This window comes from Schistocerca serialis, chromosome 2, assembly GCF_023864345.2.
Source record: "Schistocerca serialis cubense isolate TAMUIC-IGC-003099 chromosome 2, iqSchSeri2.2, whole genome shotgun sequence".
In the NCBI taxonomy this organism is placed as follows: domain Eukaryota; kingdom Metazoa; phylum Arthropoda; class Insecta; order Orthoptera; family Acrididae; genus Schistocerca; species Schistocerca serialis.
Genome location: NC_064639.1, coordinates 115576633 through 115604355, shown reverse-complemented (window position 1 = coordinate 115604355; position 27723 = coordinate 115576633).

The window sequence follows — 27723 nt, the reverse complement described above, 5'->3', positions numbered from 1 at the left end:
GCGTAGGTCGCAATTGCCGCAGAGAGCTCATTCGGGGAGGGAAGAAGGGCTGTAAGGGGAGGAGGAGGAACACATTTATGCAACGAGTATATAAATGTTAAGATACGTTCTTTATTTACAAAGCTAAAGGGACTTATTACATTCTAATGCCACAGTGACGAAAAATTTTGTGGCTCACAATTTCTTCTGCGTTCCGTATACCACTTGTTAAATATTTCTGAAACATAAATAGTGCTACGACAACCTCCATGTATCAGTCACACATTGCGACAACTGTTGGAATCATGAAGATCCTTGGAACTGAAAGGAGAACTTAACCCACAAGGAACAACTGCGCATAATGTGTTAGGAAGTATCATTTGCAGTGGCATATGTCCTAAAAACGCGTGTTTAGGACGGTTGCGTAGGTCGCAAGTGCCGCAGAGAGCTCATTCGGAGAGGGAAGGAGGGCTGTAAGGGGAGGAGGTGGCCCACATTTCACCAACGAGTATAGAAATGTTAAAATAGGTTCTTTATTTACAAAGCTAAAGGGACTTACTACATTCTAATGCCACAGTGACGTAAAATTTTGAGGCTCACAATGCCTCTGCATTGCTTATACCACTTGGTAAATATTTCTGAAACATGAATAGTGCTACGACAATCTCCATGTATCAGTCACACATTGCGACAACTGTTGGATTCATCAAGATCCTTGGAACTGAAAGGAAAATTTAGAACCCACAAGGAACAACTGCGAATAATGTGTTAGGAAGTATCATTTGCAGTGGCATATGTCTTAAAACCGCGTGTTTAGGACGGTAGCGTAGGTCGCAAGTGCCGCAGAGAGCTCATTCGGAGAGGGAAGGAGGGCTGTAAGGGGAGGAGGGGGCCCACATTTCTCCAACGAGTATAGAAATGTTAAGATAGGTTCTTTATATACAAAGCTAAAGGGACTTATTACATTCTAATGCCACAGTGGCGAAAAATTTTGTGGCTTACAATGCCTCTGCATTGCATATACCACTTGTTAAATATTTCTGAAACATAAAAAGTGCTACGACAACCTCCATGTATCAGTCACACATTGCGGCAACTGTTGGAATCATCAAGATCCTTGGAACTGAAAGGAAAATTTAGAACCCACAAGGAACAACTGCGAATAATGTGTTAGGAACTATCATTTGCAGTGGCATATGTCTTAAAAACGAGTGTTTAGGACGGTTGCGTAGGTCGCAAGTGCCGCAGACAGCTCATTCGGAGAGGGAAGGAGGGCTGTAAGGGGAGGAGGGGGCCCACATTTCTCCAACTAGTATAGAAATATTAATATAGGTTCTTTATATACAAAGCTAAAGGGACTTATTACATTCTAATGCCACAGTGACGAAAAATTTTGTGGCTCACAATTCCTCTGCGTAGCATATACCACTTGTAAAACATTTCTAAAACATAAATAGTGCTACGACAACCTCCATGTATCAGTCACACATTGCGACAACTGTTGGAATCATCAAGATCCTTGGAACTGAAAGGAAAATTTAGAACCCACAAGGAACTACTGCGAATATCATTTGCAGTGGCATATGTCTTAAAAACGCGTGTTTAGGACGGTTGCGTAGGTCGCAAGTGCCGCAGAGAGCTCATTCGGAGAGGGAAGGAGGGCTGTAAGGGGAGGAGGGGGCCCACATTTATCCAACTTAGTACAGAAATGTTAAGATAGGTTCTTTATTCACAAAGCTAAAGGGACTTATTACATTTTAATGCCACAGTGGCGAAAAATTTTGTGGCTCACAATGCCTCTGCGTTGCATATACCACTTATTAAATATTTCTGTAACATAAAAAGTGCTACGACAACCTCCATGTATCAGTCACACATTGCGGCAACTGTTGGAATCATCAAGATCCTTGGAACTGAAAGGAAAATTTAGAACCCACAAGGAACAACTGCGAATAATGTGTTAGGAACTATCATTTGCAGTGGCATATGTCTTAAAAACGCGTGTTTAGGACGGTTGCGTAGGTCGCAAGTGCCGCAGAGAGCTCATTCGGAGAGGGACGGAGGGCTGTAAGGGGAGGAGGAGGCCCACATTTCTCCAAGTAGTATAGAAATATTAATATAGGTTCTTTATATACAAAGCTAAAGGGACTTATTACATTCTAATGCCACAGTGACGAAAAATTTTGTGGCTCACAATTCCTCTGCGTAGCATATACCACTTGTAAAATATTTCTAAAACATAAATAGTGCTACGACAACCTCCATGTATCAGTCACACATTGCGACAACTGTTGGAATCATCAAGATCCTTGGAACTGAAAGGAAAATTTAGAACCCACAAGGAACTACTGCGAATATCATTTGCAGTGGCATATGTCTTAAAAACGCGTGTTTAGGACGGTAGCGTAGGTCGCAAGTGCCGCAGAGAGCTCATTCGGAGAGGGAAGGAGGGCTGTAAGGGGAGGAGGAGGCCCACATTTCTCCAACGAGTGTAGAAATGTTAAGATAGGTCGTTTATTTACAAAGCTAAAGGGACTTATAACATTCTAATGCCACAGTGACGAAAAATTTTGTGGCTCACAATGCCTCTGCGTAGCATATACCACTTGTTAAATATTTCTGAATCATAAATAGTGCTACGACAACCTCCATGTATCAGTCACACAATGCGACAACTGTTGGAATCATCAAGATCCTTGGAATTGAAAGGAAAACTTAGAACCAACATGGAACAACTCCGAATAATGATTTGCAGTGGCATATGTCTTAAAAACGCGTGTTTAGGACGGTAACGTAGGTCGCAAGTGCCGCAGAGAGCTCATTCGGAGAGGGAAGGGGGCTATAAGGGGAGGAGGAGGCCCACATTTCTCCAACGAGTATAGAAATGTTAATAGAGGTTCTTTATATACAAAGCTAAAGGGACTTATTACATTCTAATGCCACAGTGGCGAAAAATTTTGTGGCTCACAATGCCTCTGCGTTGCATATACCACTTATTAAATATTTCTGTAACATAAAAAGTGCTACGACAACCTCCATGTATCAGTCACACATTGCGACAACTGTTGGAATCATCAAGATCCTTGGAACTGAAAGGAAAATTTACAACCCACAAGGAACAACTGCGAATAATGTGTTAGGAACTATCATTTGCAGTGGCATATGTCTTAAAAACGCGTGTTTAGGACGGTAACGTAGGTCGCAAGTGCCGCAGAGAGCTCATTCGGAGAGGGAAGGAGGGCTGTAAGGGGAGGAGGGGGCCCACATTTCTCCAACGAGTATAGAAATGTTAAGATAGGTTCTTTATATACAAAGCTAAAGGGACTTATTACATTCTAATGCCACAGTGGCGAAAAATTTTGTGGCTTACAATGCCTCTGCATTGCATATACCACTTGTTAAATATTTCTGAAACATAAAAAGTGCTACGACAACCTCCATGTATCAGTCACACATTGCGGCAACTGTTGGAATCATCAAGATCCTTGGAACTGAAAGGAAAATTTAGAACCCACAAGGAACAACTGCGAATAATGTGTTAGGAACTATCATTTGCAGTGGCATATGTCTTAAAAACGCGTGTTTAGGACGGTTGCGTAGGTCGCAAGTGCCGCAGAGAGCTCATTCGGAGAGGGACGGAGGGCTGTAAGGGGAGGAGGAGGCCCACATTTCTCCAACTAGTATAGAAATATTAATATAGGTTCTTTATATACAAAGCTAAAGGGACTTATTACATTCTAATGCCACAGTGACGAAAAATTTTGTGGCTCACAATTCCTCTGCGTAGCATATACCACTTGTAAAATATTTCTAAAACATAAATAGTGCTACGACAACCTCCATGTATCAGTCACACATTGCGACAACTGTTGGAATCATCAAGATCCTTGGAACTGAAAGGAAAATTTAGAACCCACAAGGAACTACTGCGAATATCATTTGCAGTGGCATATGTCTTAAAAACGCGTGTTTAGGACGGTAGCGTAGGTCGCAAGTGCCGCAGAGAGCTCATTCGGAGAGGGAAGGAGGGCTGTAAGGGGAGGAGGAGGCCCACATTTCTCCAACGAGTATAGAAATGTTAAGATAGGCTCTTAATATACAATGCTAAAGGGACTTATTACATTCTAATGCCACAGTAACGAAAAATTTTGTGGCTCACAATGCCTCTGCGTAGCATATACCACTTGTAAAATATTTCTAAAACATAAATAGTGCTACGACAACCTCCATGTATCAGTCACATATTGCGACAACTGTTGGAATCATCAAGATCCATGGAACTGAAAGGAAAATTTAGAACCCACAAGGAACTACTGCGAATATCATTTGCAGTGGCATATGTCTTAAAAACGCGTGTTTAGGACGGTAGCGTAGGTCGCAAGTGCCGCAGAGAGCTCATTCGGAGAGGGAAGGAGGGCTGTAAGGGGAGGAGGAGGCCCACATTTCTCCAACGAGTATAGAAATGTTAAGATAGGTTCTTTATATACAAAGCTAAAGGGACTTATTACATTCTAATGCCACAGTGGCGAAAAATTTTGTGGCTCACAATGCCTCTGCGTAGCATATACCACTTGTAAAATATTTCTAAAACATAAATAGTTCTACGACAACCTCCAAGTATCAGTCACACATTGCGACAACTGTTGGAATCATTAAGATCCTTGGAACTGAAAGGAAAATTTAGAACCCACAAGGAACAACTGCGCATAATGTGTTAGGAAGTATCATTTGCAGTGGCATATGTCTTAAAAACCCGTGTTTAGGACGGTTGCGTAGGTCGCAAGTGCCGCAGAGAGCTCATTCGGAGAGGGACGGAGGGCTGTAAGGGGAGGAGGAGGCCCACATTTCTCCAACGAGTATAGAAATGTTAAGATAGGTTCTTTATATACAAAGCTAAAGGGACTTATTACATTCTAATGCCACAGTGGCGAAAAATTTTGTGGCTCACAATGCCTCTGCGTAGCATATACCACTTGTAAAATATTTCTAAAACATAAATAGTTCTACGACAACCTCCAAGTATCAGTCACACATTGCGACAACTGTTGGAATCATTAAGATCCTTGGAACTGAAAGGAAAATTTAGAACCCACAAGGAACAACTGCGCATAATGTGTTAGGAACTATCATTTGCAGTGGCATATGTCTTAAAAACCCGTGTTTAGGACGGTTGCGTAGGTCGCAAGTGCCGCAGAGAGCTCATTCGGAGAGGGACGGAGGGCTGTAAGGGGAGGAGGAGGCCCACATTTCTCCAACGAGTCTAGAAATGTTAAGAGAGGTTCTTTATATACAAAGCTAAAGGGACTTATTACATTCCCTTCCCACAGTGACGAATAATTTTGTGGCTCACAATGCCTCTGCGTAGCATATACCACTTGTAAAATATTTCTAAAACATAAATAGTGCTACGACAACCTCCATGTATCAGTCACACATTGCGACAACTGTTGGAATCATCAAGATCCTTGGAACTGAAAGGAAAATTTAAAACCCACAAGGAACAACTGGGAATAATGTGTTGGGAACTATCATTTGCAGTGGCATATGTCTTAAAAACGCTTGTATAGGACGGTAGCGTAGGTCGCAAGTGCCGCAGAGAGCTCATTCGGAGAGGGACGGAGGGCTGTAAGGAGAGGAGGAGGCCCACATTTCTCCAACGAGTATAGAAATATTAAGATAGGCTCTTAATATACAATGCTAAAGGGACTTATTACATTCTAATGCCACAGTAACGAAAAATTTTGTGGCTCACAATGCCTCTGAGTTGCATATACCACTTGTTAAATATTTCTGAAACGGAATAGTGCTATGACAACTTCCATGTATCAGTCACACGTTGCGACAACTGTTGGAATCATCAAGATCCTTGGAACTGAAAGGAAAATTTAAAACCCCCAAGGAACAACTGCGAATAATGTGTTGGGAACTATCATTTGCTGTGGCATATGTCTTAAAAACGCGTGTTTAGGACGGTTGCGTAGGTCGCAAGTGCCGCAGAGAGCTCATTCGGAGAGGGACGGAGGGCTGTAAGGAGAGGAGGAGGCCCACATTTCTCCAACGAGTATAGAAATGTTAAGATAGGTTCTTTATATACAAAGCTAAAGGGACTTATTACATTCTAATGCCACAGTGGCGAAAAATTTTGTGGCTCACAATGCCTCTGCGTTGCATATACCACTTGTTAAATATTTCTGAAACATAAAAAGTGCTACGACAACCTCCATGTATCAGTCACACATTGCGACAACTGTTGGAATCATCAAGATCCTTGGAACTGAAAGGAAAATTTAGAACCCACAAGGAACAACTGGGAATAATGGGTTAGGAAGTATCATTTGCAGTGGCATATGTCTTAAAAACGCGTGTTTAGGACGGTAGCGTAGGTCGCAAGTGCCGCAGAGAGCTCATTCGGAGAGAGACGGAGGGCTGTAAGGAGAGGAGGAGGCCCACATTTCTCCAACGAGTATAGAAATGTTAAGATAGGCTCTTAATATACAATGCTAAAGGGACTTATTACATTCTAATGCCACAGTAACGAAAAATTTTGTGGCTCACAATGCCTCTGAGTTGCATATACCACTTGTTAAATATTTCTGAAACGGAATAGTGCTATGACAACTTCCATGTATCAGTCACACGTTGCGACAACTGTTGGAATCATCAAGATCCTTGGAACTGAAAGGAAAATTTAAAACCCCCAAGGAACAACTGCGAATAATGTGTTGGGAACTATCATTTGCAGTGGCATATGTCTTAAAAACGCGTGTTTAGGACGGTTGCGTAGGTCGCAAGTGCCGCAGAGAGCTCATTCGGAGAGGGAAGGAGGGCTGTAAGGAGAGGAGGAGGCCCACATTTCTCCAACGAGTATAGAAATGTTAAGATAGGATCTTTATATACAAAGCTAAAGGGACTTATTACATTCTAATGCCACAGTGGCGAAAAATTTTGTGGCTCACAATGCCTCTGCGTTGCATATACCACTTGTTAAATATTTCTGAAACATAAAAAGTGCTACGACAACCTCCATGTATCAGTCACACATTGCGACAACTGTTGGAATCATCAAGATCCTTGGAACTGAAAGGAAAATTTAGAACCCACAAGGAACAACTGGGAATAATGGGTTAGGAACTATCATTTGCAGTGGCATATGTCTTAAAAACGCTTGTATAGGACGGTAGCGTAGATCGCAAGTGCCGCAGAGAGCTCATTCGGAGAGGGACGGAGGGCTGTAAGGAGAGGAGGAGGCCCACATTTCTCCAACGAGTATAGAAATGTTAAGATAGGCTCTTAATATACAATGCTAAAGGGACTTATTACATTCTAATGCCACAGTAACGAAAAATTTTGTGGCTCACAATGCCTCTGAGTTGCATATACCACTTGTTAAATATTTCTGAAACGGAATAGTGCTATGACAACTTCCATGTATCAGTCACACGTTGCGACAACTGTTGGAATCATCAAGATCCTTGGAACTGAAAGGAAAATTTAAAACCCCCAAGGAACAACTGCGAATAATGTGTTGGGAACTATCATTTGCAGTGGCATATGTCTTAAAAACGCGTGTTTAGGACGGTTGCGTAGGTCGCAAGTGCCGCAGAGAGCTCATTCGGAGAGGGAAGGAGGGCTGTAAGGAGAGGAGGAGCCCCACATTTCTCCAACGAGTATAGAAATGTTAAGATAGGTTCTTTATATACAAAGCTAAAGGGACTTATTACATTCTAATGCCACAGTGGCGAAAAATTTTGTGGCTCACAATGCCTCTGCGTTGCATATACCACTTGTTAAATATTTCTGAAACATAAAAAGTGCTACGACAACCTCCATGTATCAGTCACACATTGCGACAACTGTTGGAATCATCAAGATCCTTGGAACTGAAAGGAAAATTTAGAACCCACAAGGAACAACTGGGAATAATGGGTTAGGAAGTATCATTTGCAGTGGCATATGTCTTAAAAACGCGTGTTTAGGACGGTAGCGTAGGTCGCAAGTGCCGCAGAGAGCTCATTCGGAGAGGGACGGAGGGCTGTAAGGAGAGGAGGAGGCCCACATTTCTCCAACGAGTATAGAAATGTTAAGATAGGCTCTTAATATACAATGCTAAAGGGACTTATTACATTCTAATGCCACAGTAACGAAAAATTTTGTGGCTCACAATGCCTCTGAGTTGCATATACCACTTGTTAAATATTTCTGAAACGGAATAGTGCTATGACAACTTCCATGTATCAGTCACACGTTGCGACAACTGTTGGAATCATCAAGATCCTTGGAACTGAAAGGAAAATTTAGAATCCACAAGGAACAACTGCAAATTATGTGTTAGGAAGTATCATTTGCAGTGGCATATGTCTAAAAATCGCGTGTTTAGGACGGTAGCGTAGGTCGCAAGTGCCGCAGAGAGTTCACTCGGAGAGGGAAGGAGGGCTGTAAGGGGAGGAGGCGGCCCACATTTCTCCAACGAGTATAGAAATGTTAAGATAGGTTCTTTATTTACAAAGCTAAAGGGACTTATTACATTCTAATGCCTCAGTGACGAAAAATTTTGTGGCTCACAATGCCTCTGCGTTGCATATACCACTTGTTAAATATTTCTGAAACATAAATAGTGCTACGACAACCTCCATGTATCAGTCACACATTGCGACAACTTTTGAAATCATCAAGATCCATGGAACTGAAAGGATATTTAGAATCCACAAGGAACAATTGCGAATAATGTGTTAGGAAGTCTTATTACATTCTAATGCTACAGTGACGAAAAAGTTTGTGACTCACAATGCCTCTGCGTTGCATATACCACTTGTTAAATACTTCTGAATCATAAATAGTGCTACGACAACCTCCATGTATCAGTCACAAATTGCGACAACTTTTGGAATCATCAAGATCCTTGGAACTGAAAGGAAAATTTAGAACCCACAAGGAACAACTGCGAATAATGTGTTAGGAAGTATAATTTGCAGTTGCATATGTCTTAAAAACGCGTGTTTAGGACGGTTGCGTAGGTCGCAGTTGCCGCAGAAGGCTCACTCGGAGAGGGAAGTAGGGCTGTAAGGGGAAGAGGAGGACCACATTTCTCCAACTAGTGGAGAAATATTAAGATAGGTTCTTTATTTACAACTAGTGGAGAAATTTTAAGATAGGTTCTTTATTTACAAAGCTAAAGGGACTTACAACATTCTAATGCCACAGTGACGAAAAATTTTGTGGCTCACAATTCCTCTGCGTTGCATATACCACTTGTTAAATATTTCTGAAACATAAATAGTGCTACGACAACCTCCATGTATCAGTCACACATTGCGACAACTGTTGGAATCGTCAAGATCCTTGGAACTGGAAGGAAAATTTAGAACCCACAAGGAACAAATGCGAATATTGTGTTAGGAAGTATCATTTGCAGTGGTATATGTCTTAAAAATGCGTGTTTAGGACGGTTGCGTAGGACACATCTGCCGCTGAAGGCTCATTCGGAGAGGGAAGGAGGGCTGTAAGGGGAGGAGTAGGCCCACATTTCTCCAACGAGTATAGAAATGTTAAGATAGGTTCTTTATTTACAAAGCTAAAGGGACTTATTACATTCTTATGCCACAATGGCGAAAAATTTTGTGGCTCACAATGCCTCTGCGTTGCATATACCACTTGTCAAATATTTCTGAAACATAAATAATGCTACGACAACCTCCATGTGTCAGTCACACATTGCGACGACTTTTGGAATCATCAAGATCCTTGGAACTGAAAGGAAAATTTAGAACCCACAAGGAACAACTGCGAATAATCTGTTAGGAAATATCATTTGCAGTGGCATATGTCTTAAAAACGCGTGTTTAGGACGGTTGGGTAGGTCGCAATTGCCGCAGAAGGCTCATTCGGAGAGGGAAGGAGGGCTGTAAGGGGAGGAGGAGGCCCACATTTCTCCAACGAGCGTAGAAATGTTAAGATAGGTTCTTTATTTACAAAGCTAAAGGGACTTATTACATTCTAATGCCACAGTGACGAAAAATTTTGTGGCTCACAATGCCTCTGCGTTGCATATACCACTTGTTAAATATTTCTGAAACATAAATAGTGTTACGACAACCTCCATGTATCAGTCACTCATTGCGACAGCTTTTGGAATCATCAAGATCCTTGGAACTGAAAGGAAAATTTAGAACCCACAAGGAACAACTACGAATAATGTGTTAGGAAGTATCATTTGCAGTGGCATATGTCTTAAAAACGCGTGTTGAGGACGGTAGCGTAGGTCGCAATTGCCGCAGAAGGCTCATTCGGTGAGGGTAGGAGGGCTGTAAGGGGAGGAGGAGGCCCACATTTCTCTAACTAGTGGAGACACTTTAAGATAGGTACTATATTTACAAAGCTAAAGGGACTTATTACATTCTAATGCCACAGTGACGAAAAATTTGGTGGCTCACAATGCCTCTGCGTTGCATATACCACTTGTTAAATATTTCTGAAACATAAATAGTGCAACGACAACCTCCATGTATCAGTCACACATTGCGAAAACTTTTGGAATCATCAAGATCCTTGGAACTGAAAGGAAAATTTAGAACCCACAAGGAACAACTGCGAATAATGTGACAGGAAATATCATTTGCAGTGGCATATGTCTTTAAAACGCGTGTTTAGGACGGCTGGGTAGGTCGCAATTGCCGCAGAAGGCTCATTCGATGAGGGAAGGAGGGCTGTAAAGGGAGTCGGAGGCCCACATTTCTCCAACGAGTGTAGAAATGCTAAGATAGGTTCTTTATTTACAAAGCTAAAGGGACTTATTACATTCTAATGCCACAGTGACGAAAAATTTTGTGGCTCACAGTGCCTCTGCGTTGCATATACCACTTGTTAAGTATTTCTGAAACATAAATAGTGCTACGACAACCTCCAAGTATCAGTCACACATTGCGACAACTTTCGGAATCATCAAGATCCTTGGAACTGAAAGGAAAATTTAGAACCCACAAGGAACAACTGCGAATAATGTGTTAGGAAGTATCATTTGCAGTGGCACATGTCTTAAAAACGCGTGTTTAGGACGGTAGCGTAGGTCGCAAGTGCCGCAGAGAGCTCATTCTTAGAGGGAAGAAGGGCTGTAAGGGGAGGAGGAATCCCACTTTTCTCCAACTAGTGGAGAAATTTTAAGATAGGTACTATATTTACAAAGCTAAAGGGATTTATTACATTCTAATGCCACAGTGACGAAAAATTTTGTGGCTCACAATGCCTCTGCGTTGCATGTAGCAATTGTTAAATATTTCTGAAACATAAATAGTGCTACGACAACCTCCATGTATCAGTCACACATTTAGACAACTTTTGAAATCATCAAGATATTTGGAACTGAAAGGAATATTTAGAATCCACAAGGAACAATTGCGAATAATGTGTTAGGAAGTATCATTTTCAGTGGCATATGTCTTAAAAATGCGTGTTTAGGACGGTAGCGTAGGTCGCAATTGCCGCAGAGAGCTCATTCGGAGAGGGAAGGAGGGCTGTAAGGGGAGGAGGAGGCCCACATTTCTCCAACGAGGATAGAAATGTTAAGATAGGTTCTTTATTTACAGAGCTAAAGGGACTTATTACATTCTAATATCACAGTGACGAAAAACTTTGTGGCTCACAATGCCTCATCGTTGCATATACCACTTGATAATATTTCTGAAACATAAATAGTGCTTCGACAACCTCCATGTATCAGTCACACATTGCGCCAACTTTTGGAATCATCATGATCCTTGGAACTGAAAGGAAAATTTAGAACCCACAAGGAACAACAGCAAATAATGTGTTAGGAGGTATCATTTGCTGTGGCATATGTCTTAAAAACGCGTGTTTAGGACGGTAGCGTAGGTCGCAATTGCCGCAGAGAGCTCATTCGGAGAGGGAAGGAAGGCTATAAGGGGAGGAGGAGGCCCACATTTCTCCAACTAATGGGGAAATTTTAAGATAGGTGCTATATTTACAAAGCTAAAGGGACTTATTACATTCTAATGCCACAGTGACGAAAAATTTTGTGGCTCACAATGCCTCTGCGTTGCATATACCACTTGTGAAATATTTCTGAAAGATAAATAGTGCTACGACAACCTCCAAGTATCAGTCACACATTGCGACAATTTTCGGAATCATCAAGATCCTTGGAACTGAAAGGAAAATTTAGAACCCACAAGGAACAACTGCGAATAGTCTGTTAGGAAATATCATTTGCAGTGGCATATGTCTTAAAAACGCGTGTTTAGGACGGTTGGGTAGGTCGCAATTGCCGCAGAAGGCTAATTCGGAGAGGGAAGGAGGGCTGTAAGGGGAGGAGGAGCCCCACATTTCTCCAACGAGCGTAGAAATGTTAAGATAGGTTCTTTATTTACAAAGCTAAAGGGACTTATTACATTCTAATGCCACAGTGACGAAAAATTTTGTGGCTCACAATACCTCTGCGTTGCATATACCACTTGTTAAATATTTCTGAAACATAAATAGTGCTACGACAACCTCCATGTATCAGTCACACATTGCGACAACTTTTGGAATCATCAAGATCCCTGGAACTGAAAGGAAAATTTAGAAACCCACAAGGAACAACTGCGAATAATGTGTTAGGAAGTATCATTTGCAGTGGCATATGTCTTAAAAACGCGTGTTTAGGACGGTAGCGTAGGTTGCAAGTGCCGCAGAGAGCTCATTCGGAGAGGGAAGGAGGGCTGTAAGGGGAGGAGGAGGCCCACATTTCTCCAACTAGTGGAGAAATTTTAAGATAGGTACTATATTTACAAAGCTAAAGGGACTTATTACACTCTAATGCCACAGTGACGAAAAATTTTGTGGCTCACAATGCCTCTGCGTTGCATATACCACTTGTTAAATATTTCTGAAACATAAATAGTGCTACGACAACCTGCATGTATCAGTCACACATTGCGACAACTTTTGGAATCATCAAGATCCCTGGAACTGAAAGGAAAATTTAGAACCCACAAGGAACAACTGCGAATAATGTGTTAGGAAGTATCATTTGCAGTGGCATATGTCTTAAAAACGCGTGTTTAGGACGGTAGCGTAGGTTGCAAGTGCCGCAGAGAGCTCATTCGGAGAGGGAAGGAGGGCTGTAAGGGGAGGAGGAGGCCCACATTTCTCCAACTAGTGGAGAAATTTTAAGATAGGTACTATATTTACAAAGCTAAAGGGACTTATTACACTCTAATGCCACAGTGACGAAAAATTTTGTGGCTCACAATGCCTCTGCGTTGCATATACCACTTGTTAAATATTTCTGAAACATAAATAGTGCTACGACAACCTCCATGTATCAGTCACACATTGCGACAACTTTTGGAATCATCAAGATCCCTGGAACTGAAAGGAAAATTTAGAACCCACAAGGAACAACTGCGAATAATGTGTTAGGAAGTATCATTTGCGGTGGCATATGTCTTAAAAACGCGTGTTTAGGACGGTAGCGTAGGTTGCAAGTGCCGCAGAGAGCTCATTCGGAGAGGGAAGGAGGGCTGTAAGGGGAGGAGGAGGCCCACATTTCTCCAACTAGTGGAGAAATTTTAAGATAGGTACTATATTTACAAAGCTAAAGGGACTTATTACACTCTAATGCCACAGTGACGAAAAATTTTGTGGCTCACAATGCCTCTGCGTTGCATATACCACTTGTTAAATATTTCTGAAACATAAATAGTGCTACGACAACCTCCATGTCTCAGTCACACATTGCGACAACTTTTGGAATCATCAAGATCCCTGGAACTGAAAGGAAAATTTAGAACCCACAAGGAACAACTGCGAATAATGTGTTAGGAAGTATCATTTGCAGTGGCATATGTCTTAAAAACGCGTGTTTAGGACGGTAGCGCAGGTCGCAAGTGCCACAGAGAGCTCATTCGGAGAGGGAAGGAGTGCAGTAAGGGGAGGAGGAGGCCCACATTTCCCCAACGAGTATAGAAATGTTAAGATAGGTTCTATATTTACATAGTTAACGGGACTTATTACATTCTAATGCCACAGTGCCGAAAAGTTTTGTGGCTCACAATGCCTCTGCGTTGCATATACCACTTGTTAAATATTTCTGAAACATAAATAGTGCTACGACAACCTCCATGTGTCAGTCACACATTGCGACAACATTCGGAATCATCAAGATCCTTGGAACTGAAAGGAAAATTTAGAACCCACAAGGAACAACTGCGAATAATGTGTTAGGAAATATCATTTGCAGTGGCATATGTCTTAAAAACGCGTGTTTAGGACGGTTGGGTAGGTCGCAATTGCCGCAGAAGGCTCATTCGGTGAGGGAAGGAGGGCTGTAAGGGGAGGAGGAGGCCCACATTTCTCCAACGAGTGTAGAAATGTTAAGATAGGTTCTCTATTTACAAAGCTATAGGGACTTATTACATTCTAATGCCACAGTGACGAAAAATTTTGTGGCTCACAATGCCGCTGCGTTGCATATACCACTTGTTAAATATTTCTGAAACATAAATAGTGCTGCGACAACCTCCATGTATCAGTCACACATTGCGACAACTTTTGGAATCATCAAGATCCTTGGAACTGAAAGGAAAATTTAGAACCCACAAGGAACAACTGCGAATAATGTGTTAGGAAGTATCATTTGCAGTGGGATATGCCTTAAAATCGCGTGTTTAGGACGGTTGCGTAGGTCGCAATTACCGCAGAAGGCTCATTCGGAGAGGGAAGGAGGGCTGTAAGGGGAGGAGGAGGGTCACATTTCTTCAACTAGTGGAAAAATTTTTAGATAGGTACTATATTTACAAAGCTAAAGGGACTTGTTACATACTAATGCCACAGTGACGAATAATTTTGTGGCTCACAATGCGTCTGCGTTGCATATACCACTTGTTAAATATTTCTGAATGATAAATAGTGCTACGACAACCTCCATGTATCAGTCACACATTGCGACAATTTTCGGAATCATCAAGATCTTTGGAACTGAAAGGAAAATTTAGAACCCACAAGGAACAACAACGAATAATGTGTTAGGAAGTATCATTTGCAGTGGCATATGTCTTAAAAACGCTTGTTTAGGACGGTTGCGTAGGTCGCAAGTGCCACAGAGAGCTCATTCGGAGAGGGAAGGAGGGCAGTAAGGGGAGGAGGAGGCCCACGTTTCCACAACGAGTATAGAAATTTTAAGATAGGTTCTTTATTTACAAAGCTAAGGGGACCTATTAGATTCTAATGCCACAGTGACGAAAAATTTTGTGGCTCACAATGCCCCTGCGTTGCATATACCACTTGTTAAATATTTCTGAAACATAAATAGTGCTACGACAACCTCCAAGTATCAGTCACACATTGCGACAACTTTTGGAATCGTCAAGATCCTTGGAACTGAAAGGAAAATTTAGAACCCACAAGGAACAACTGCGAATAATGTGTTAGGAAGTATCATTTGCAGTGGCATATGTCTTTAAAACGCGTGTTTAGGACGGCTGGGTAGGTCGCAATTGCCGCAGAAGGCTCATTCGGTGAGGGAAGGAGGGCTGTAAGGGGAGGAGGAGGCCCACATTTCTCCAACTAGTGGAAAAATTTTAAGATAGGTACTATATTTACAAAGCTAAAGGGACTTGTTACATTCTAATGCCACAGTGACGAAAAATTTTGTGGCTCACAATGCCTCTGCGTTGCATATACCACTTGTTAAATATTTCTGAAACATAAATAGTGCTACGACAACCTCCATGTATCAGTCAAACATTGCGACAATTTTCGGAATCATCAAGATCCTTGGAACTGAAAGCAAAATTTAGAACCCACAAGGAACAACTGGGAATAATGTGTTAGGAAGTATCATTTGCAGTGGCATATGTCTTAAAAACGCGTGTTTAGGACGGTTGCGTAGGTCGCAATTGCCGCAGAAGGCTCATTCGGAGAGGGAAGGAGGGCTGTAAGGGGAAGAGGAGGCCCACATTTATTCAGCTAGTGGAGAAATTTTAAGATAGGTACTATATTTACAAAGCTAAAGGGACTTATTGCATTCTAATGCCACAATGACGAAAAATTTTGTGGCTCACAATGCCTCTGCGTTGCATATACCACTTGTTAAATATTTCTGAAACATAAATAGTGCTACGACAACCTCCATGTATCAGTCAAACATTGCGACAATTTTCGGAATCATCAAGATCCTTGGAACTGAAAGCAAAATTTAGAACCCACAAGGAACAACTGGGAATAATGTGTTAGGAAGTATCATTTGCAGTGGCATATGTCTTAAAAACGCGTGTTTAGAACGGTTGCGTAGGTCGCAATTGCCGCAGAAGACTCATTCGGAGAGGGAAGGAGGGCTGTAAGGGGAAGAGGAGGCCCACATTTATTCAGCTAGTGGAGAAATTTTAAGATAGGTACTATATTTATAAAGTTAAAGGGACTTATTGCATTCTAATGCCACAATGACGAAAAATTTTGTGGCTCACAATGCCTCTGCGTTGCATATACCACTTGTTAAATATTTCTGAAACATAAATAGTGCTACGACAACCTCCATGTATCAGTCAAACATTGCGACAATTTTCGGAATCATCAAGATCCTTGGAACTGAAAGCAAAATTTAGAACCCACAAGGAACAACTGGGAATAATGTGTTAGGAAGTATCATTTGCAGTGGCATATGTCTTAAAAACGCGTGTTTAGGACGGTTGCGTAGGTCGCAATTGCCGCAGAAGGCTCATTCGGAGAGGGAAGGAGGGCTGTAAGGGGAAGAGGAGGCCCACATTTATTCAGCTAGTGGAGAAATTTTAAGATAGGTACTATATTTACAAAGCTAAAGGGACTTATGGCATTCTAATGCCACAATGACGAAAAATTTTGTGGCTCACAATGCCGCTGCGTTGCATATACCACTTGTTAAATATTTCTGAAACATAAATAGTGCTACGACAACCTCCATGTATCAGTCAAACATTGCGACAATTTTCGGAATCATCAAGATCCTTGGAACTGAAAGCAAAATTTAGAACCCACAAGGAACAACTGGGAATAATGTGTTAGGAAGTATCATTTGCAGTGGCATATGTCTTAAAAACGCGTGTTTAGGACGGTTGCGTAGGTCGCAATTGCCGCAGAAGGCTCATTCGGAGAGGGAAGGAGGGCTGTAAGGGGAAGAGGAGGCCCACATTTATTCAGCTAGTGGAGAAATTTTAAGATAGGTACTATATTTACAAAGCTAAAGGGACTTATTGCATTCTAATGCCACAATGACGAAAAATTTTGTGGCTCACAATGCCTCTGCGTTGCATATACCACTTGTTAAATATTTCTGAAACATAAATAGTGCTACGACAACCTCCATGTATCAGTCAAACATTGCGACAATTTTCGGAATCATCAAGATCCTTGGAACTGAAAGCAAAATTTAGAACCCACAAGGAACAACTGGGAATAATGTGTTAGGAAGTATCATTTGCAGTGGCATATGTCTTAAAAACGCGTGTTTAGGACGGTTGCGTAGGTCGCAATTGCCGCAGAAGGCTCATTCGGAGAGGGAAGGAGGGCTGTAAGGGGAAGAGGAGGCCCACATTTATTCAGCTAGTGGAGAAATTTTAAGATAGGTACTATATTTACAAAGCTAAAGGGACTTATTGCATTCTAATGCCACAATGACGAAAAATTTTGTGGCTCACAATGCCTCTGCGTTGCATATACCACTTGTTAAATATTTCTGAAACATAAATAGTGCTACGACAACCTCCATGTATCAGTCAAACATTGCGACAATTTTCGGAATCATCAAGATCCTTGGAACTGAAAGCAAAATTTAGAACCCACAAGGAACAACTGGGAATAATGTGTTAGGAAGTATCATTTGCAGTGGCATATGTCTTAAAAACGCGTGTTTAGAACGGTTGCGTAGCTCGCAATTGCCGCAGAAGGCTCATTCGGAGAGGGAAGGAGGGCTGTAAGGGGAAGAGGAGGCCCACATTTATTCAGCTAGTGGAGAAATTTTAAGATAGGTACTATATTTATAAAGTTAAAGGGACTTATTGCATTCTAATGCCACAATGACGAAAAATTTTGTGGCTCACAATGCCTCTGCGTTGCATATACCACTTGTTAAATATTTCTGAAACATAAATAGTGCTACGACAACCTCCAAGTATCAGTCACACATTGCGATAACTTTTGGAATCATCAAGATTCTTGGAACTGAAAGCAAAATTTAGAACCCACAAGGAACAACTGCCAATAATGTGTTAGGAATTATCATTTGCAGTGGCATACGTCTTAAAAACGCGTGTTTAGGACGGTTGCGTAGGTCGCAAGTGCCGCAGAAGGCTCATTCGGAGAGGGAAGGAGGGCTGTAAGGGGAGGAGGAGGCCCACATTTCTCCAACTAGTGGAAAAATTTTAAGATAGGTACTATATTTACAAAGCCAAAGGGACTTATTACATTATAATGCCACAGTGACGAAAAATTTTGTGGCTCACAATGCCTCTGCGTTGCATATACCACATGTTAAATATTTCTGAAACATAAATAGTGCTACGACAACCTCCATGTATCAGTCACACAATGCGACAACTTTCGAAATCATCAAGATCCTTGGAACTGAAAGGAAAATTTAGAATCCACAAGGAACAACTGCGAATAATGTGTTAGGAAGTATCATTTGCAGTGGCATATGTCTTAAAAACGCGTGTTTAGGACGGTTGCGTAGGTCGCAATTGCCGCAGAAGGCTCATTCGGAGAGGGAAGGAAGGCTGTAAGGGGAGGAGGAGGCCCACATTTCTTCAACTAATGGAGAAATTTTAAGATAGGTACTATATTTACAAAGTTAAAGGGACTTATTGCATTCTAATGCCACAATGACGAAAAATTTTGTGACTCACAATGCCTCTGCGTTGCATATACCACTTGTTAATATTTCTGAAACATAAATAGTGCTACGACAACCTCCATGTATCAGTCACACATTGCGACAACTCTTGGAATAGTCTAGATCCATGGAACTGAAAGGAAAATTTAGAACCCACAAGGAAAAACTGCGAATAATATGTTAGGAAGTATCATTTGCAGTGGAATATGTCTAAAACGCGTGTTTAGGACGGTTGCGTAGGTCGTAGTTGCCGCAGAAGGCTCATTCGGAGAGGGAAGGAGGGCTGTAAGGGGAGGAGGAGGCCCACATTTCTCGAACGAGTATACAAATGTTAAGATAGGTTCTTTATTTACAAATCTAAAGGGACTTATTACATTCTAATGCCACAGTGACGAAAAATTTTGTGGCTCACAATGCCTCTGCGTTGCATATACCACTTGTTAAATATTTCTGGAACATAAATAGTGCTACGACAACCTCCATGTATCAGTCACACATTGCGACAACTTTTGGAATCATCAAGATCCTTGGAACTGAAAGGAAAATTTAGAATCCACAAGGAACAACTGCGAATAATGTGTTAGGAAGTATCATTTGCAGTGGCATACGCCCTAATAACGCGTGTTTAGGACGGTTGCGTAGGTCGCAAGTGCCGCAGAAGGCTCATTCGGAGAGGGAAGGAGGGCTGTAAGGGGAGGAGGAGGCCCACATTTCTCCTACTAGTGGAGAAAGTTTAAGATAGGTACTATATTTACAAAGCTGAAGGGACGTATTACAATCTAATGCCACAGTGACGAAAAATTTTGTGGCTCACAATGAATCTGCGTTGCATATACCACTTGTTAAATATTTCTGAAACATAAATAGTGCTACGACAACCTCCATGTATCAGTCACACATTGCGACAACTGTTGGAATCATCAAGTTCCTTGGAACCGAAAGGAAAATTTAGAAACCACAAGGAACAACTGCGAATAATGTGTTAGGAAGTATCATTTGCAGTGGCATAAGTCTTAAAAACTAGTGTTTAGGACGGTTGCGTAGGTCGTAGTTGCCGCAGAAGGCTCATTCGGAGAGGGAAGGAGGGCTGTAAGGGGAGGAGGAGGCCCACATTTCTCGAACGAGTATACAAATGTTAAGATAGGTTCTTTATTTACAAATCTAAAGGGACTTATTACATTCTAATGCCACAGTGACGAAAAATTTTGTGGCTCACAATGCCTCTGCGTTGCATATACCACTTGTTAAATATTTCTGAAACATAAATAGTGCTACGACAACCTCCATGTATCAGTCTCACATTGCGACAACTTTTGGAATCATCAAGATCCTTGGAACTGAAAGGAATATTTATAACCCACAAGGACCAACTGCGAATAATGTGTTAGAAAGTATCATTTGCAGTGGCATATGTCTTAAAAAACGCGTGTTAGGGCGGTTGCGTAGGTCGCAATTGCCGCAGAAGGCTCATTCGGAGAGGGAAGGAGGGCAGTAAGGGGAGGAGGAGGCCCACATTTCCCCAACGAGTATAGAAATGTTAAGATAGGTTCTTTATTTACAAAGTTAACGGTACTTATTACATTCTTATGCCACAGTGACGAAAAATTTTGTGGCTCACAATGCCTCTGCGTTGCATGTAGCACTTGTTAAATATTTCTGAAACATTAAATAGTGCTACGACAACCTACATGTATCAGTCACACATTGCGACAACTTTTGGAATCATCAAGGTCCTTGGAACTGAAAGGAAGATTTAGAATCCACAAGAATCAACTGCGAATAATGTGTTAGGAAGTATCATTTGCAGTGGCATATGTCTTAAAAACGCGTGTTTAGGACGGTTGCGTAGGTCGCAATTGCCGCAGAAGGCTCATTCGGAGAGGGAAGGAGGGCTGTAAGGGGAGGAGGAGGTCCACATTTCTTCAACTAATAGGGAAATTTTAAGATAGGTACCATATTTACAAAGTTAAAGGGACTTATTACATTCTAATGCCACAGTGACGAAACATTTTGTGGCTCACAATGCCTCTGCGTTGCATATACCACTTGTTAAATATTTCTGAAACATAAATAGTGCTACGACAACCTCCATGTATCAGTCACACATTGCGACAACTCTTGGAATCATCAAGATCCATGGAACTGAAAGGAAAATTTAGAACCCACAAGGAAAAACTGCGAATAATGTGTTAGGAAGTATCATTTGCAGTGGCATATGTCTTAAAAACGCGTGTTTAGGACGGTTGCGTAGGTCGCAGTTGCCGCAGAAGGCTCATTCGGAGAGGGAAGGAGGGCTGTAAGGGGAGGAGGAGGCCGACATTTCCCCAACGATTATGGAAATGTTAAGATAGGTTCTTTATTTACAAAGTTAAAGGGACTTATTACATTCTAATGCCACAGTGACGAAAAATTTTGTCTCTCACAATGCCTCTGCGTTGCATGTAGCACTTGTTAAATATTTCTGAAACATAAATAGTGCTACGAGAACCTCCATGTATCAGTCACACATTGCGACAACTTTTGGAATCATCAAGATCCTTGGAACTGAAAGGAAAATTTAGAACCCACAAGGAACAACTGCGAATAATGTGTTAGGAAGTATCATTTGCAGTGGCATATGTCTTAAAAACGCGTGTTTAGGACGGTAGCGTATGTCGCAAGTGACAGAAAGAGCTCATTCGGAGACGGAAGGAGGGCAGTAAGGGGAGGAGGAGGCCCATATTTCCCCAACGAGTATAGAAATGTTAAGATAGGTTCTTTATTTACAAAGTTAACGGGACTTATTACATTGTAATGCCACAGTGACGAAAAATTTTGTGGGCCACAATGCCTCTGCGTTGCATGTAGCACTTGTTAAATATTTCTGAAACATAAATAGTGCTACGACAACCTCCTTGTATCAGTCACACATTGCGACACCTTTTGGAATCATCAAGATCCTTGGAACTGAAAGGAAAATTTAGAACCCGCAAGGAACAACTGCGAATAATGTGTTAGGAAGTGTCATTTGCAGTGGCATATGTCTTAAAAACGCGTGTTTAGGACGGTAGCGTAGGTCGCAATTGCCGCAGAGAGCTCATTCGGAGAGGGAAGGAGGGTTGTAAGGGGAGGAGGAGGCCCACATTTCTCCAACTAGTGGAGAAATTTTAAGACAGGTACTATATTTACAAAGTTAAAGGGACTTATTACACTCTATTGCCACAGTGACGAAAAATTTTGTGGCTCACAATGCCTCTGCGTTGCATATACCACTTGTTAAATATTTCTGAAACATAAATAGTGCTACGACAACCTCCATGTATCAATCACACATTGCGACAACTTTTGGAATCATCAAGATCCTTGGAACTAAAAGGAAAATTTAGAAACCACAATGAACAAAATGCGAATAATGGGTTAGGAAGTATCATTTTCAGTGGCATATGTCTTAAAAACACGTGTTTACGACGGTTGGGTAGGTCGCAAGTGCCGCAGAGAGCTCATTCGGAGAGGGAAGGAGGGCTGTAAGGGGAGGAGGAGGCCCACATTTCTCCAACGAGTATAGAAAAGTTAAGATAGGTTCTTTATTTACGAAGCTAAAGGGACTTATTACATTCTAATGCCACAGTGACGAAAAATTTTGTGGCTGACAATGCCTCTGCGTTGCATATACCACTTGGTAAATATTTCTGAAACAAAAATAGTGCTATGACAACCTCCATGTATCAGTCACACATTGCGACAACTTTTGGAATCATCAAGATCCTTGGAACTAAAAGGAAAATTTAGAAACCACAATGAACAACTGCGAATAATGTGTTAGGAAGTATCATTTTCAGTGGTATATGTCTTAAAAACACGTGTTTACGACGGTTGGGTAGGTCGCAAGTGCCGCAGAGAGCTCATTCGGAGAGGGAAGGAGGGCTGTAAGGGGAGGAGGAGGCCCACATTTCTCCAACTAGTGGAGGAAGTTTGAGATAGGTACTATATTTACAAAGCTAAAGGGACTTATTACATTCTAATTCCACAGTGACGAAAAATTTTCTGGCTCACAATGCCTCTGCGTTGCATATACCACTTGTTAAATATTTCTGAAACATAAATAGTGCTTCGACAACCTCCATGTATCAGTCACATATTGCGACAACTTTAGGAATCATCAAGATCCTTGGAAATGAAAGGAAAATTTAAAACCCCCAAGGAACAACTGCGAATAATGTGTTAGGAATTATCATTTGCAGTGGCATCCGTCTTAAAAACACGTGTTTAGGACGGTTGCGTAGGTCGCAATTGCCGCAGAAGGCTCATTCGGAGAGGGAAGGAGGGCTGTAAGGGGAGGAGGAGGCCCAAATATCTCCAACGAGTATAGAAATGTTAAGATAGGTTCTTTATTTACTAAGTGAAAGGGACTTATTAAATGCTAATGCCACAGTGACGAAAAATTATGTGGCTCACAATGCCTCTGCGTTGCATATACCACTTGTTAAATATTTCTGAAACATAAATAGTGCTACGACAACCTCCATGTATCAGTCACACATTGCAACAACTTTTGGAATCATCAAGATCCTTGGAACTGAAAGGAAAATTTGGAACCCCCAAGGACCAATGCAAATCATGTGTTAGGAAGTATCATTTTCAGTGGCATATGTCTTAAAAACACGTGTTTACGACGGTTGGGTAGGTCGCAAGTGCCGCAGAGAGCTCATCCGGAGAAGGAAGGAGGGCTGTAAGGGGAGGAGGAGGCCCACATTTCTCCAACTAGTGGAGAAATTTTAAGATAGGTACTATGTTTACAAACCTAAAAGGACTTATTACACTCTAATGCCACAGTGACGAAAAATTTTGTGGCTCACAATGCCTCTGCGTTGCATATACCACTTGTTAAATATTTCTGAAACATAAATAGTGCTACGACAACCTCCATGTATCAGTTAGACATTGCGTCAACTTTTGGAATCATCACGATCCTTGGAACTGAAAGGAAAATTTAGAAACCCCAAGGAACAACTGCGAACAATGTGTTAGGAAGTAACATTTGCAGTGGCATATGTATTAAAAACGCGTGTTTAGGACGGTTGCGTAGGTCGCAGTTGCCGCAGAAGGCTCATTCGGAGAGGGAAGGAGGGCTGCAAGGGGAGGAGGAGGCCCACATTTCTCCAACGAGTATAGAAATGTTAAGATGGGTTCTTTATTTACGAAGCTAAACGGACTTATTACATTCTAATGCCACAGTGACGAAAAATTTTGTGGCTCACAATTCCTCTGCGTTACATATACCACTTGTTAAATATTTCTGAAACATAAATAGTGCTACGACAAGCTCCATGTATCAGTCACACATTGCGACAACTTTAGGAATCATCAAGATCCATGGAACTGAAAGGAAAATTTAGAACCCACATGGAACAACTGCGAATAATGTGTTAGGAAGTATCCTTTGCAGTGGCATATGTCTTAAAAGCGCGTGGTTAGGACGGTAGCGTAGGTCGCAAGTGCCGCAGAGAGCTCATTCGGTGAGGGATGGAGGGCTGTAAGGGGAGGAGGAGGCCCACATTTCTCCAACTAGTGGAGAAATTTTAAGATAGGTACTATATTTACAAAGCTAAAGGGACTTATTACATTCTAATGCCACAGTGACGAAAAATTTTGTGGCTCACAATGCCTCTGCGTTGCATATACCACTTGTTAAATATTTCTGGAACATAAATAGTGCTACGACAACCTCCATGTATTAGTCACACATTGCGACAACTTTTGGTATCTTTAAGATCCTTGAAACTGTATGGAAAATTTAGAATCCACAAGGAACAAATGCGAATAATGTGTTATGAAGTATCATTTGCAGTGGCATATGCCGTAAAAACGCGAGTTTAGGACGGCTGCGTAGGTCGCAGTGCCGCAGAAGGCTCATTCGGAGAGGGAAGGAGGGCTGTAAGGGGAGGAGGAGACCCACATTTCTCCAACGAGTATAGAAATGTTAAGATAGGTTCTTTATTTGCGAAGCTAAAGGGACCTATTACATTCTAATGCCACAGTGACGAAAAATTTTGTGGCTCACAATGCCTCTGCGTTGCTTATACCACTTGTTAAATATTTCTGAAACATAAATAGTGCTACGACAACCTATATGTATCAGTCACACATTGCGAAAACTTTTGGAATCATCAACATCCTTGGAACTAAAAGGAAAATTTACAACCCACAATGAACAACAGCGAATAATGTGTTAGGAAGTATCATTTTCAGTGGCATATGTCTTAAAAACACGTGTTTACGACTGTTGGGTAGGTCGCAAGTGCCGCAGAGAGCTCATTCGGAGAGGGAGGAGGGCTGTAAGGGGAGGAGGAGGCCCACATTTCTCCAACTAGTGGAGAAATTTTAAGATAGGTACTATATTTACAAAGCTAAAGGGAGATATTACATTCTAATGCCACAGTGACGAAAAATTTTGTGGCTCACAATGCCTCTGCGATGCATATACAACTTGTTAAATATTTCTGAAACATAAATAGTGCTACGACAACCTCCATGTATCAGTCACACATTGCGACAACTTTTGGAATCATCAAGATCCTTGGAACTGAAAGGAAAATTTAGAATCCACAAGGAACAACTGCGAATAATGTGTTAGGAATTATCATTTGCAGTGGCATCCGTCTTAAAAACGCGTGTTTAGGACGGTTGCGTAGGTCGCAGTTGCCGCAGATGGCTCATTCGGTGAGGGATGGAGGGCTGCAAAGCGAGGAGGAGGCCCACATTTCTCCAACGAGTATAGAAATGTTAAGATGGGTTCTTTATTTACGAAGCTAAAGGGACTTATTACATTCTAATGCCACAGTGACGAAAAATTTTGTGGCTCACAATGCCTCTGCGTTGCATATACCAGTTGATAAATATTTCTGAAACATAAATAGTGCTACGACAACCTCCATGTATCAGTCACACATTGCGACAACTTTAGGAATCATCAAGATCCTTGGAACTGAAAGGAAAATTTAGAACCCACAAGGAACAACTACGAATAATGTGTTAGGAAGTATCATTTGCAGTGGCATATGCAGTAAAAACGCGTGTTTAGGATGGTTGCATAGGTCGCAGTGCCGCAGACGGCTCATTCGGAGAGGGAAGGAGGGCTGTAAGGTGAGGAGGAGGCCCACATTTCTCCAACGAGTATAGAAATGTTAAGATAGGTTCTTTATTTACGAAGCTAAAGGGACCTATTACATTCTAATGCCACAGTGACGAAAAATTTTGTGGCTCACAATGCCTCTGCGTTGCTTATACCACTTGTTAAATATTTCTGAAACATAAATAGTGCTACGACAACCTCCATGTATCAGTCACACATTGCGACAACTTTTGGAATCATCAACATCCTTGGTACTAAAAGGAAAATTTAGAACCCACAATGAACAACTGCGAATAATGTGTTAGGAAGTATTATTTTCAGTGGCATATGTCTTAAAAACACGTGTTTACGACTGTTGGGTAGGTCGCAAGTGCCGAAGAGAGCTCATTCGGAGAGGGAAGGAGGGCTGTAAGGGGAGGAGGAGGCCCACATTTCTCCAACTAGTGGAGAAATTTTCAGATAGGTACTATATTTACAAAGCTAAAGGGACTTATTACATTCTAATGCCACAGTGACGAAAAATTTTGTGGCTCACAATGCCTCTGCGTTGCATATACCACTTGTTAAATATTTCTGAAACATAAATAGTGCTACGACAACCTCCATGTATCAGTCACACATTGCGACAACTTTTGGAATCATCAAGATACTTGGAACTGAAAGGAAAATTTAGAATCCACAAGGAACAACTGCGAATAATGTGTTAGGAATTATCATTTGGAGTGGCATCCGTCTTAAAAACGCGTGTTTAGGACGGTTGCGTAGGTCGCAATTGCCGCAGAAGGCTCATTCCGTGAGGGAAGGAGGGCTGTAAGGGGAGGTGGAGGCCCACTTTTCACCAACGAGTATAGAAATGTTAAGATAGGTTCTTTATTTACAAAGGTAAAGGGACTTATTACACTCTAATGCCACAGTGACGAAAAAATTTGTGGCTCACAATGCCTCTGCGTTGCATATACCACTTGTTAAATATTTCTGAAACATAAATAGTGCTACGAACCCCTCCATGTATCCGTCACACATTGCGACAACAGTTGGAATCATCAAGATCCTTGGAACTGAAAGGAAAATTTAGAACCCACAAGGATCAACTACGAATAATGTGTTAGGAAGTATCATTTGCAGTGGCATATGTCTTAAAAACGCGTGTTTAGGACGGTTGCGTAGGTCGCAGTTGCCGCAGAAGGCTCATTCGGAGAGGGAAGGAGGGCTGCAAGGGGAGGAGGAGGCCCACATTTCTCCAACGAGTATAGAAATGTTAAGATGGGTTCTTTATTTACGAAGCTAAACGGACTTATTACATTCTAATGCCACAGTGACGAAAAATTTTGTGGCTCCAATTCCTCTGCGTTGCATATACCACTTGTTAAATATTTCTGAAACATAAATAGTGCTACGACAAGCTCCATGTATCAGTCACACATTGCGACAACTTTAGCAATCATCAAGATCCATGGAACTGAAAGGAAAATTTAGAACCCACAAGGAACAACTGCGAATAATGTGTTAGGAAGTATCCTTTGAAGTGGCATATGTCTTAAAAGCGCGTGGTTAGGACGGTTGCGTAGGTCGCAAGTGCCGCAGAGAGCTCATTCGGTGAGGGATGGAGGGCTGTAAGGGGAGGAGGAGGCCCACATTTCTCCAACTAGTGGAGAAATTTTAAGATAGGTACTATATTTACAAAGCTAAAGGGACTTATTACATTCTAATGCCACAGTGACGAAAAATTTTGTGGCTCACAATGCCTCTGCGTTGCATATACCACTTGTTAAAT